Source organism: Mesoplodon densirostris, chromosome 18 (genome assembly GCF_025265405.1).
Source record: "Mesoplodon densirostris isolate mMesDen1 chromosome 18, mMesDen1 primary haplotype, whole genome shotgun sequence".
Lineage (NCBI taxonomy): Eukaryota > Metazoa > Chordata > Mammalia > Artiodactyla > Ziphiidae > Mesoplodon > Mesoplodon densirostris.
In genome coordinates this window covers 50,194,675-50,207,383 of record NC_082678.1, presented here as the reverse complement: position 1 = coordinate 50,207,383, position 12,709 = coordinate 50,194,675, and the positions used below count along the sequence as shown (strand labels likewise).

General features: G+C 37.8%; 1 protein-coding gene across 1 annotated transcript in view; it reads left to right on the top strand.

The window, feature by feature from the left end:
• TAOK1 (TAO kinase 1) overlaps positions 1-12,709 on the top strand; it is a 154,928-nt gene that overhangs the window by 57,458 nt on the left and 84,761 nt on the right. The gene's annotated exons all lie outside the window — the stretch shown is intronic.

The window sequence follows — 12,709 nt, the reverse complement described above, 5'->3', positions numbered from 1 at the left end:
TGTATTTTATACTTAAAAAAACCCAAAAAACATCAGATTTGCCATTTTAACCATTTTGAGTGTACAATTTGTGGCATTAATTATACTCACAATGTTTACAACCATTACCACTATCTATTTTCAAAACTTTTTCATCACCCCAAACAGAAGCTCTGTATCTATTAGCAATAACTCCTCATTTCCCCCTCTACCCAGCTGGTGGTAACCTCTAGTCTACTTTTTGTCTTTATGAATTTGCCGAGTCTAGATATTTCATATAAGTGGAATCATACAATATTTGTACTTTCATGTATAGCTAATTTCACTTAGCATAATGTGTAGCATAATCACTTGGTGGGTCTTTGATGTTGTAGCATGTATCAGTACTTCATCCCTTTTTATAGCTGAATAATATTCCATTGTTTGTATATACCATGGTTTTGTTTATCCATTCATCTGTTGATGGGCACTAGATTGTGTCTACCTTTTGCCTATTGTGAATAAATGCTACAATGAACATTGGTGTACAAGTATCTGTTGGAGTCCCTGTTTTCACATTTTGGTATGTACCTAGAAGTGAAAATACTGAATTACATAGTAATTCTATGTTTAACTTTTTGAGGAACCGCCAAACTGCACCAGAGTGGCTGCTTCATTTCCATTCCCATCAACAATGTACCAGTGTTCCAATTACTCCATGTCCTTGCAAATGCCTATTATTGTCTGGTATTTTGATTTTAGCCATCCTACTAGGTCTGCAGTAGTATCTTGTAGTCTTGATTTGCATTTCCCTAATGACATATGTTGAGCATTTTTTCATGTGCTTATTGGCCATTTGTGTATCTTCTTTGGAGAAATGTCTGTTCAAGTCTTTTGACCGTTTTAAAAGTTGGGTTTTTTGTCTCTTTGTTGAGTTGTAAGGGTTCTTTATGTATTTTGAATATTAAATTATTGGATACATGATTTGAAAATATTTTCTCGCATTCTGTAGTTTATCTTTTCTCTTTCTTGATAATGTCGTTTGATATACAAAAGTTTAAACTTCGAATGAAATCCAGTTTATCTGTTTTTTCTTTCGTTGCTCATGCTTTTGCTATCATGTCTAAGAATTCAGCCAAATCCAAGGTCATAAAGATTTACCCCTGTGTTTTCTTCTAAGAGTTTTATGGTCTTAACTCTTCTATTTAGGTAACTGATCCATTTTGAGTTAATTTTTGTATATGTTGTGAGGTGGAGGTCCAACTTCATTTTTTGCATATGGAAATCCAGTTGTCCCAGTACTATCTGTTGAAGAGACTGCTGTTCCCCACTGAATTGTCTTGACATCCTTGTCAAATCACTCGGCCATATTGTATACATTTATATCTGAACTCTCTGATCTATTCCATTTGTCTTTATGCTAGTACCACACTAGCATACTAGCATGTTTTTTGTTTGTTTGTTTTTGTTTATTTTTTTGCGGTACGCAGGCCTCTCACTGTTGTGGCCTCTCCCGTTGCGGAGCACAGGCTCTGAACGCACAGGCTTAGCAGCCATGGCTCACGGGCCCAGCCGCTCCACGGCATGTGGGATCCTCCCGGACCAGGGCACAAACCCGTGTCCCCTGCATCGGCAGGCGGACTCTCAACCACTGCGCCACCAGGGAAGCCCTACTAGCATGTTTTGATTACTGTAGCTTTGTAGTGAGTTTGAGATCAGGAATAACTTTATTGTTCTCTTTAAGGACAGTTTTGGCTATTTGGGACCCCTCCCAATTCCATATGAATTTAAAGGCTAGCTTTTCCATTTCTGTAAAAAAGCCTGTTGGATTTTGATAGGGATTGTTTAAATCTGTAGATCATGTTTGGTAGTATTGGCATCTTAACAATATTAAGTCTTACAGTCCATGAACACAGCATGTCATTCTAAACATTTATTTAGGTCTTATTTAATTTTGTTTAGCAATGTTTTGTACTGTTCAATGAACTATATTCTGATGAACCTACATTGACGTAGCATACTCACCATAGTTTATATCAGGGTTCATTCTTAGTGTTGTACATTCTTTGGGTTTGGACAAATGTATAATGACAAGTATCATTATAGTATCATACAGAGTATTTTCACTGCCCTGAAAAAAGCTCTGTGTGCAGGTTTTTGTGTAGACGTTAGTTTTCAGCTCCTTTAAGCAAATACCAAGTGCTATTGCTGGATAAGTAAGAGTATGTTTAATTTTGTAAGAAACTGCCAAACTATGTTCTGAAGTGGCTGTACCATTTTGTATTCCTCCCAGCAGTGAATGAGAGTTCCTGTTGTTCCGCATCCTCACCAACCTTTGGTGCTATCAGTGTTCCAGATTTTGGCCGTTCTAATTAGTATGTAGCGTTATCTCATTGTTATTTCCATTTCCCTGATAATATATGGTGTGGACCATCTTTACAAATGCTTATTTGCCACCTGTATATATTCTTTGATATATACAGATATATACCTGATATATAGACCTCTGTTAACGTCTTTGGCTCATTTTTTTAATCAGGTTGTTTTCTCATTTAAGTGCCCAGTGGGTCCAGGGCTTTTCTTTTTTGGGAAATTTTTGATGACTTATTCAATCTCTTTACTGGTTATAGTAAGTAATAATAATAAGTAATACTATTCAGGTTTTCTATTTTTTCATCCTTTAGTCTTGGTAGGTTTTGTTTTTAGGAATTTGCCCATTTTGTCTAATTTGTTGGCATAGTACTCTCTTATAATCCTTTTTATTTCTGTAGGATCAGTAGTAATGTTCCCACTTCCATTTCTAATTTTAGTAATTTGGGTCTTCTCTTTTTTCTTAGTGTGTGTAGGTAAAGGTTTATCAATTTTGTTGATCTTTTTGAAGAACCAGCTTTTGGTTTCAATGATTTTCTCTGTTTTTTGATTCTTTCACTTATCTCTGCTTTAATCTTTATTATTTCCTTCCTTCTGCTAGCTTTGAGTTTAGTTTGTTTTTCTTCTTCTGGCTTTTAAGTTGTAAAGTTAGGTTGTTAATTTGAGATCTTTCTTGTTTTTTAATGTGTTTATAGCTATAAATTTCCTCCTGAGCACTTCTTTCACTTGGTTCCATAAGTTTTGATATGCTGTATTTTTGTATTAATTCAGCTCTCAGTATTTCTAATATGCCTTGTGACTTCTTCTTTGATACATTGGTTGTTTAAAAGTGTGCTGTTTAATTTTTACAATTTTGTGAATTTTCCATTTTCATTATTGATTTCTGACTTTATCCCATTGAGGTCAGAGAAGATACTTTGTATATCTGTCTTTTAAAATCTACTGATTCTTGATTTTTGGCATAACATATGGTCTGTCCTGAAAAATGTCCCATGTGCACTTGAGAAGAATGTGTATTCTGTTATTGTGTATAGAATGCATATTCTGTTAGATCTAGTTGGTTTATTGTATTAAGTCCTCTATTTCCCTGCTTATCTTCTGTCTGGTTGTCCTCTCCTTTATTATGAGTGGGTTATTGAAGTCTCCAACTATTATTGTAGAACTGTATATACTTACTGATCTGTCCATAGGTGTGTAAATGTTTATAATTGTTATATCTTCTTGCTGTATTGAACCTTTATTAATAAATAATGCCCTTTGTTTTTTATAAACTTTTTTGATTTAAAGTCTTGATTTACAAGTCTTTTTGTGGACCCAATTTTTCATTTCTTTTAAGTAAATACCTAAGATTTGTTGGAGTTGTTGGATCATAGGGCAGGTGTATGTTTAGTTCTATGCCAATTGCCAGACTTTTTCACTAAGTGGAAAGTTTACATTCCCATCTACAGTGTATGAGAATTCTTTTTGCTCCATATCCTTGCCAGCATTAGATGTTGACAGTCATTTTAATTTGAGTTATTCTGATGGGTGTGTAATTGTATTTCAGTTAGGTTTTAATGTACATTTCCCTGCTGATTGATGTTGTTGAGCTCTTTTTCATAGACTTAATGATCATTCACGTATCTTTGGAAGTATCTGTTCAAATATTTTGCCCATTTTTTGAAAATCGGGCTTTCTTTTTAAATTGAGTTTGTAGAATTTCCAGGATACTTGGTCAATCAATATATGTTTTGTGAATATTTTCTTCTAGTATGTGCACTGGAAAATTATATATATTCTGCAGTTTATTGGGCGTGATTATCTATGTATGTCAAGTAGGTAACATTTGTTGGTTATATTCTTCAGATCTTTTGGGTCCTTTCTGATTTTACTAGTTTGTTTTTGGTCTGTGTGTTCTATCAGTAACTGAAAGGTATTTAAAAATCTCCACTGATAGTGGATTTATCTAATTTGCTTTTTAGCTGTATCTTGTTTTACTTTATACATTTCTGATCTATGTTACTGGGAATGTACAAATTTAGGATTATTGTATCTTGTTGAATTGTCCCGTTATCATTAAAATTCCACTCTTTACCTTTCGTAGTATTTCTTGCTTTAAAATCTACTTTGATATTAATGATAGCTTTCTTTGGCTAATGCTTATGTAGTGTATTTCTTTTTCCTTTTCATTCATTATTTCTGGAACTTTATTCTAAAGTATTTCTCATCTTTGTTGTTTTTTCCCCCACGAATTGTTTTCCCCCTTTATTGTGATATAATTGACATATAACATTGTGTAAGTTTAAGGTGTACAGTGTGTTGATTTGATACATTTATATATTGCAAAATGATTACTACTATATCATTAGGTAACACCTCCATCCTGCCACATAATTACCATTTCCTTTTTGTAGTGAGAACATTTATGATCTACTCTTTGAGCAGCTTTCATGTATATAATAAAGTATTATTAGTTGTAATCCCCATGTTGTACGTTAGATTCCCAGAATTTGTTAATCTTATAACTTGTACCCTTTGACCATTATCTTCCCTACCCCCAACCCCTGGTAACCATCACTCTATTCTCTGTTTCTCTGAGTTCAGCTTTTTTAGATTCCACATATAATTGATAATAAACAGTATTTGTCTTTCTCGGTCTTACTTATTTCACATGCCCTCACGTTTCATCCAGGTTGTTGCGAACAGCAGAATTTTCTTCTTTTTCATGGCTGAATAATATTCTGTTGTTTCTATGGACACATACTACATCTTCTTAATCCATTCATCCTTTGATGGACACTTCAAGATATGGTTGTTTCCATGTCTTGACTATTGTGAATAATGCTGTAATGAACATGGAGGTGCAGATATCTCTTCAAATCGCAGTTCCAATTCATTTGGATATATATCCAGAAGTAGGATTGCTGGATCATATGGTAGTTCTATTTTTAATTTTTTGAGGAGCCTCCATACTGTTTTCCATAGTGGCCATACCAGTTTATGGCCACTGCACACTCTTTTTTTTTTTTTTTTTTTCTTTTTGCGGTATGCGGGCCTCTCACTGTTGTGGCCTCTCCCATTGCGGAGCACAGGCTCCGGACGCGCAGGCTCAGCGGCCATGGCTCACGGGCCCAGCCGCTCCGCGGCATATGGGATCCTCCCAGACCGGGGCACAAACCCGTATCCCCTGCATCGGCAGGCGGACTCTCAACCACTGCGCCACCAGGGAGGCCCTACTGCACACTCTTGCCAACACTTGTTATCACCTGTCTTTTTCATAATAGCCATTCTGACAGGTGTAAGGTAACATATCATTGTGGTTTTGATTTGCATTTCCCTAATGATTAGTGATATTTTCATGTACCTGTTGACATATGTCATCTTTGAAAAAATGTCTATTCAGGTCCTCTACCTGTATTTTAATTAGGTTGGTTTTTTGTTTTTGTTTGTTTGTTTGTTTTTTGCTATTGAGTTTTATGAGTTCTGTATATATTTTGGATATTAACCCCTTATCAGATACATGATTTGCAGATATTTTCTCCCATTCCATAGATTACCTTTCCATTTTGTTGATTGTTTCTTTTGCTGTGCAGAAGCTTTTTAATTTGATGCAGTCCCACTTATTTAATTTTGCTTTTGTTGTTTGTGCTTTGGGTGTCATATCCAGAAAATTGCTGCCAAGACCAATGTCAAGGAGCTTTTTCTCTATCTCATCTTTGTTTTAATTGGAGTGTTTTGCCCATCTATATTTGATGTTGTTACTAACATAGTTGGGCATAAGTCTGTTTTCCTATTTGATTTTTGTTTGTCCTATCTGTTCTTTATTCCTCATTCTTGCCATCTTTTGAATTAATCAAGTGTTATTGTTCTTTTGTTTTAAAATACAGGTTTTAATTCAGGTATGGAAAGACCAAAGATCAGGTAACAACTGCCATTGAAAAGATAGTTTAGGGATTTCCCTGATGGTCCAGTGGTAAAGAATCCCCCTTTCAATGCAGGGGACACGGGTTTGATCCCTAGTCAGGGAACTAAGATCCCACATGCTGTGGGGCAACTAAGCCTGCGCACCACAACTAGAGGGAGGCCTGAGTGCTGCACAACTAAGACCCAATGTAGCCAAAAATAAATAATAAGTCTTTAAAAAAAAAAGAAAAGATAGTTTATTATACTCATAGATTTCAAGAGAAGAGGGCATGCCATGCCAGAGAGGGCCACTTGGGGAAGCACTGGTATAAGTGAGAAAGCAAGGGAAAAAGCATGGGCAAGAGCCTTTATTGTGGTTTCTGTGGGAATAAAACAAGTGAAGCAGGGTAAGCAAGTTTTGGATTAACCACTTTAATTTCAGCAGGCCGTGGGTAGAGGGGCTGTCCCTGGTTGTCTGGCTTTCGGCCCTGTGGTGATTAGAATATGGTGTAGGGGCCCATAGTGTGAAGTCATTGGAGATACAGGCTCTGGATTTGTGGTTTGTATATGAAAGAAGTGCTTGTTTTTTCTCTCTAGGAATTAGCTAGCTCTGGGAGTGTAGTCTCTTCCTGTTAGCAAGGCCCTAGCTGTCAAAGCATCAGATTACAGCAACTTAGAAGATATGGTTAATATATTTTTTCTCACATTAACCTTTTGGTTATACAGCCCTTCATTATTATTTGAATTGTTACCCTAGAGATTGTACTATATATTCTTGACTTATTATAGTTAACTTAAATGAGCACTTTTACCACTTCTCAAACAATGTAAAAACTGTACAGTATTTCAACTCTTTCTCCTGTTTTTTGTGCAGTTTTTCTCATATATTTTACTTCTAAAATGTCCATTGATTCCCTTTGTTTAAAAAATATTTTATTTATTTATTTGGCTGCTCTGGGTCTTAGTTGCAGTGTGGGGGATCTTCACTGAGGCATGAGGGATCTTTATTTATTTATTTTTTTAGTTGAGCATGCGAGATCTTTTAGTTGTGGCGTGCAGTATCTTTTAGTTGTGGCATGCAGAATCTTTAGTTGCGGCATGCAGGATCTTTAGTTGTGGCATGCAAATTCTTAGTTGCAGCCTGTGGTATCTAGTTCCATGACCAGGGATCAAACCTAGGCCTCCTGCATTGGGAGCTTGGAGTCTTAGCCACTGGACCAACAGGGAAGTACCGCACCCCCCCCCCCCCGCTTTTTTTTTTAAGACTCTGTCAGTAACTCCAGTATTTGAGTCTCCCTTGGGCCTATTTATATTTCCAGTTTTTTCCTTTTTCAGTATTTGGTCCACTTTCTAGCATGCCTTACAATTTGTGATTGGTTACTCTTTTTTTTTTTTTTTTTTGCTGTACGCGGGCCTCTCACTGCTGTGGCCTCTCCCGCTGCGGAGCACAGGCTCCGGATGCGCAGGCTTAGCGGCCATGGCCCACGGGCCCAGCCGCTCCGCAGCATGTGGGATCCTCCTGGACCGGGGCACGAATCCGTGTCCCCTGCATCGGCAGGTGGACTCTCAACCACTGCGCCACCAGGGAAGCCCCGTTACTCTTCTTTTTAGAGGAGAATTTGTAGATGTTTTGGATGGTTCTATTTTTCTTCAAAGACAGTTGTGGTTTCTTTTGGTAAGCTGATAGTATAGTGTTGAATCACCTTGAGGCTTGGTTTTAGGCTTTATTAGGGCTAGTTGATGTCAGTTTTGCCCTTATTACTAGGCCTTTGCCCTTACTCTTAAAACATGGCTCTTCTAGAATCCCAACTGACTGTCTAGGGTGTTTATCAAAGCTCAAGCAGGGCTTTCCTAGTGGCGCAGTGGTTAAGAATCCGCCTGCCAATGGAGGGGACATGGGTTCGAGCCCTGGGCCGGGAAGATCCCACATGCTGCGGAGCAACTAAGCTGGTACACCACAACTACTGAGCCTGTGCTCTAGAGCCTGCGAGCCACAGTTACTGAAGCCCACACACCTGGAGCCCATGCTCCACAAGAGAAGCCAACGCAATGAGAAGCCTGCACACTGCAACGAAGAGTAGCCCCCACTCGCTGCAACTAGAGAAAGCCTGTGCACAGCAATGAAGACCCAACGCAGCCAAAATAAGTTAAATAAATAAATAAATTTATTTTTGAAAAAAGCAGTTTGGTGGGGTTTGAATTCCAACCTCCTTCTCTCCAGCACTTTTTGTCTTCTGAAAGCTCTGCTTATCTTTTTAGTCTTCCAACTGCTGTTTTCTTTTGGGTTTCTGGGAGTCTTAGGCAGTACATACTTAGGAGTTGACTGTTTACTTGAGGAGAATTCAGTTTTTTGAGCTGCTTCTTTTCAGCTCCCTCTTCTGTGGTTATGCCTTTTTTTCCAATATATTAACCTTTAAAAAAAATTGAAATATTGTTGATTTACAATATTATGTTAGTTTCAGGTGTATAGCAGAGTGATTCAGTTATATATATTTCAGATTATTTTTCATTACAAGTTATTGTAAGATATTGAATATAGTTCCCTGTGCTATACAGTAAATCCTTGTTGCTTATCTATTTTAGGTATAGTAGTTGTATGTGTTAATCCCACACTCCTAATTTATCCCTTCCCCACTCCCTTTCCCTTTTGGTAACCAGAAGTTTGTTTTCTATGTCTGTGAGTCTGTTTCTGTTTTGTATGTAGATTTATTTGTATTATTCTTTAGATTCCACATATAAGTGATATCATATAATATTTATCTTTTTCTGTCTGACTTCACTTTGTATGGTATTTTCTACATCATTCATGTTGCTGCAAATGGCAATATTTCACTCTTTTATGGCTGAGTAATATTCCATCATATATATACCACATCTTCTTAAATGATGATTGTGCTTTTTAAGTTCCAGATGCTTTGGAAGCTCCTATCTCTGGCCTCTCTCTTCAGCCTAGCTTCCTCCTTGGACTCTTTTTTTCCTGTTATACCACAAGTTCAGGGATGAAGCTGGAGTAAATTTATTGCTCACATTGTATACTGTTCTTCTCTCAAGGCTTCTAGTCTCTAAAGCTTTGCCTACATTTGTTGCTCTCCTGTAGTTTCATACAATTGTTATACATACATTGACTGCTTTGATTCTTGTTTGGGCTTTTGGGACAGTCTAACAGAAACATGGCAAAAATTAGTGGTGAAGTTTCCCTTGATTTATGTTTGATATTATTTGTACTTGCTAGACTTTTCATATATCCTACTCTAAAGATATGTCGTTTTGTTATTTATTTATTTATTTATTTATTTATGGCTGCATTGGGTCTTTGTTGCTGCGCACGGGCTTTCTCTAGTTGCAGTGGGCGGGGGCTACTCTTCATTGCGATGCATGGGCTTCTCATTGCAGTGGCTTCTCTTGTTGTGGAGCACAGACTCTAGGCGCACGGGCTTCAGCAGTTGTGACGTGTGGGCTCAGTAGTTGTGGCTTGTGGTCTCTAGAGTGCAGGCTCAGTAGTTGTGGTGTATGGGCTTAGTTGCTCCACAGCATGTGGGATCTTCCCAGACCAGGGCTCAAACCCATGTCCCCTGCATTGGCAGGAGGATTCTTAACCACTGTGCCACCAGGGAAGCCCAAGATACGTATTTTTGGAGCAATTGGTCTTTCATTGTTGATATTGAAAAGTAGAGAATTTCCGTAGGTTTTCTGTCTTCTTCAGACCTGTCCATATGATCTATCCAGTGAGGAATGTTATTGTCCTTTTCCTTTCGTTAAAGGGACTGAATTAAATCACATATTAGCAAATTATCAATGATTTAAAAATTTTAAATAAAGCTATAAAATTGCAGTATCCAAAATCCAGAACTGAAGTGGGTGTGTTTTGAATTAAGGTTGTAATGAGAACTAAGGATTGGATCAGAGAAAGGTAAAAAGGAAAGACAAGCAAGGGCTCCTGAAGGGAGCCTCCTCCACTAAATACTAAAAAATGTAGGCTTTATTCTGAAGTCTTGAGGGAACACTGAAGTGCAACAGAAATATTATATTTCCATTTGTGACATAGAAAGTTTATTTTTGTAGCAGTGTAGAAGATCTTTGGCAAGTGTCAAAGATCAAAGAAGGGAGGCTGATTATGAAGATTTTATAATTGGAAAGAAATGCTGAGAGCTCAAACTAGATAGTGGCAGTGAATTTAAAGCTTAAATTGATAGAATCAAAAGAACTTGTTTTCTGACAAGTTGAGAGGGTGGACACTGTGGTGCCTCACGGAAGAGAATTATTTACTGGGGTTGGGGGAGTGGTGGGCAGGGAGAGCTTCTCTAGTGCTTGGACCTCCTTGTGCAGTATTTCTGGGTTTGTCTTACCCAGGCTGGATTATTTCAGAGAGCTGTGGTTGGGAGAGAAAGTCTCATAGTCCCAGAGTTAAGTATAGCAGGGGCAACAAAAGCTAATTGGTCTAAGCTAGATATCAGGAGCTGCCTTAGGAGAGACCTGGTGGTTAAACACAATGGGTGATCCTGGATTGGGAAAAAATTTCTGTAAAGGACATTGAGATAGTTGGTGAAATTTAAATATGGACTATATATGCACTGTATAATAGTATTATATCAATGCTAAATTTCCTAAATTTGATATATTGTTTTTCAAGAGAATGTTCTTGTTCTCAGGAAATAAATGAAGTTCTTTGGAAACAAGGGTAGGAATTTATCTCAAGTCCTATTCAATAATAAAAGAATGATAATGTAATGATAACAGTATATATTTTTAGATAAAGAGTTTCAAAGCAAATGTGGCAAAATGTTAACCAAGGTTTTATCTATAGTAGGTGCCATGCTATAGCTCATGGTCCAGCCTGTGAACTATTTTCATTTAGCTTTCAAACTAAGAATGATTTTTACATTTGGAAAAACAAAAGGAAGAATATGCAACAGAAAAAGAAGAAATGTATTTGGCCCACAAGGCCTAAAATGTTTAATATCTTGTTCTCCACCCTCCCAACGCAGGGGGCCCGGCTGGGTTTGATCCCTGGTCGGGGAACTAGATCCCACATGCGTGCTGCAGCTAAGAAGTGTGCCTGCCACAACTAAAAGATCCCACACGCTGCAACTAAGACACCGTGCAGCCTCCCCCCCCCCCAAAAATATATATGTATATAAAGAAAAGAAACCTAGGTTCTGGTTAGGACCACCTGAGGAACCATTGCATGGAAGCTTAGAGGAGTCAGGGGCAACTGCTCAGAGCAGGTGTTTTCTGTTAATTGTCTTGATGTCTGGGAAACATGTACCCTATAGATGAGCAAAGTTTGACTGTAGCTCACAACTGAATAATTTTGCTGTCATTCTATTTCTAGGTCACTAACATTCATATTTTGTAGTATCAGCTAAACCCATGTGGCAGTGTGTGTATGTGTGTGTTGCATATGTGAATGTGCACACCTAAAAGTGTGCTTCTGATTTTATGTGCTCTCTCACCCCAACCTCATGACAGGGCTAAACGTGCAGTGTCTTTCTATAGAGTATATACAGGAAGGACCTTCTCATCAAATTTTTTTAGGTGACTAAAAATAGTTCTTAAAATATAGGTCTGAATTTTCATTAATTGACAGTAGGGGTCACCTTAAATTTAAAAATACTTCAATTGAGCCAGGTATTCTGGCTGTCTTCAGACAAGCTAATCAAGGACTGGCATCATAATAAGTGTTTGAAACCAAACCAAAGAGTCAGATATCCAAAAGGACCACTATCTCTAGATTGCCAGGAAGATAAACATTCTCTTTTAGTTTCCAGTACCTTACATAGAACCAACATGATGTCTGCAGATGGGCCATAGAACACTGGCTTTGGAACCAAGCTTCCTAACAAATGTGACAGACCATGTATGATCCCAGTGAAGTCATTTATTTACTTTGTAAAAGTTTTTTTCTTTATTTTAAAAACTGAGATGTAATATTTACCTCTTATTTCCTAGTGTAAGATTTTATTAATCTGTATTCTTTTAGGGGCTTGGCAAGTTTTATATTTTCAGTGGTACAGCAAATTGTTTAATGTTTTAAGAAAAAAGATATAAATATAAAAAAGAAGGGCTTCCTTGGTGGCGCAGTGGTTAAGAATCCGCCTGCCAATGCAGGAGACGGGTTCGAGACCTGGTCCGGGACGATCCCACATGCCGTGGAACAGCTAAGCCCGTGCGCCACAACTACTGAGCCTGTGCTCTAGAACCCGTGAGCCACAACTACTGAAGCCCGTGCGCCTAGAGCCCATGCTCCACAACAAGGGAAGCCACAGCAATAAGCCTGTGCACCACAATGAAGAGTAACCCCTGCTTGCCACAAGTAGAGAAAAGCCCGTGTGCAGCAACGAAGACCCAATGCAGCCAAAAATAAATAAATAAGAAAGAGAAAGACAAATACCGTATGCTAACACATATATACGGAATTTAAAAAAAAAAAAGTCATGAAGAACCTAGGGGTAAAACGGGAATAAAGACACAGACCTACTTGAGAATGGACTTGAGGATA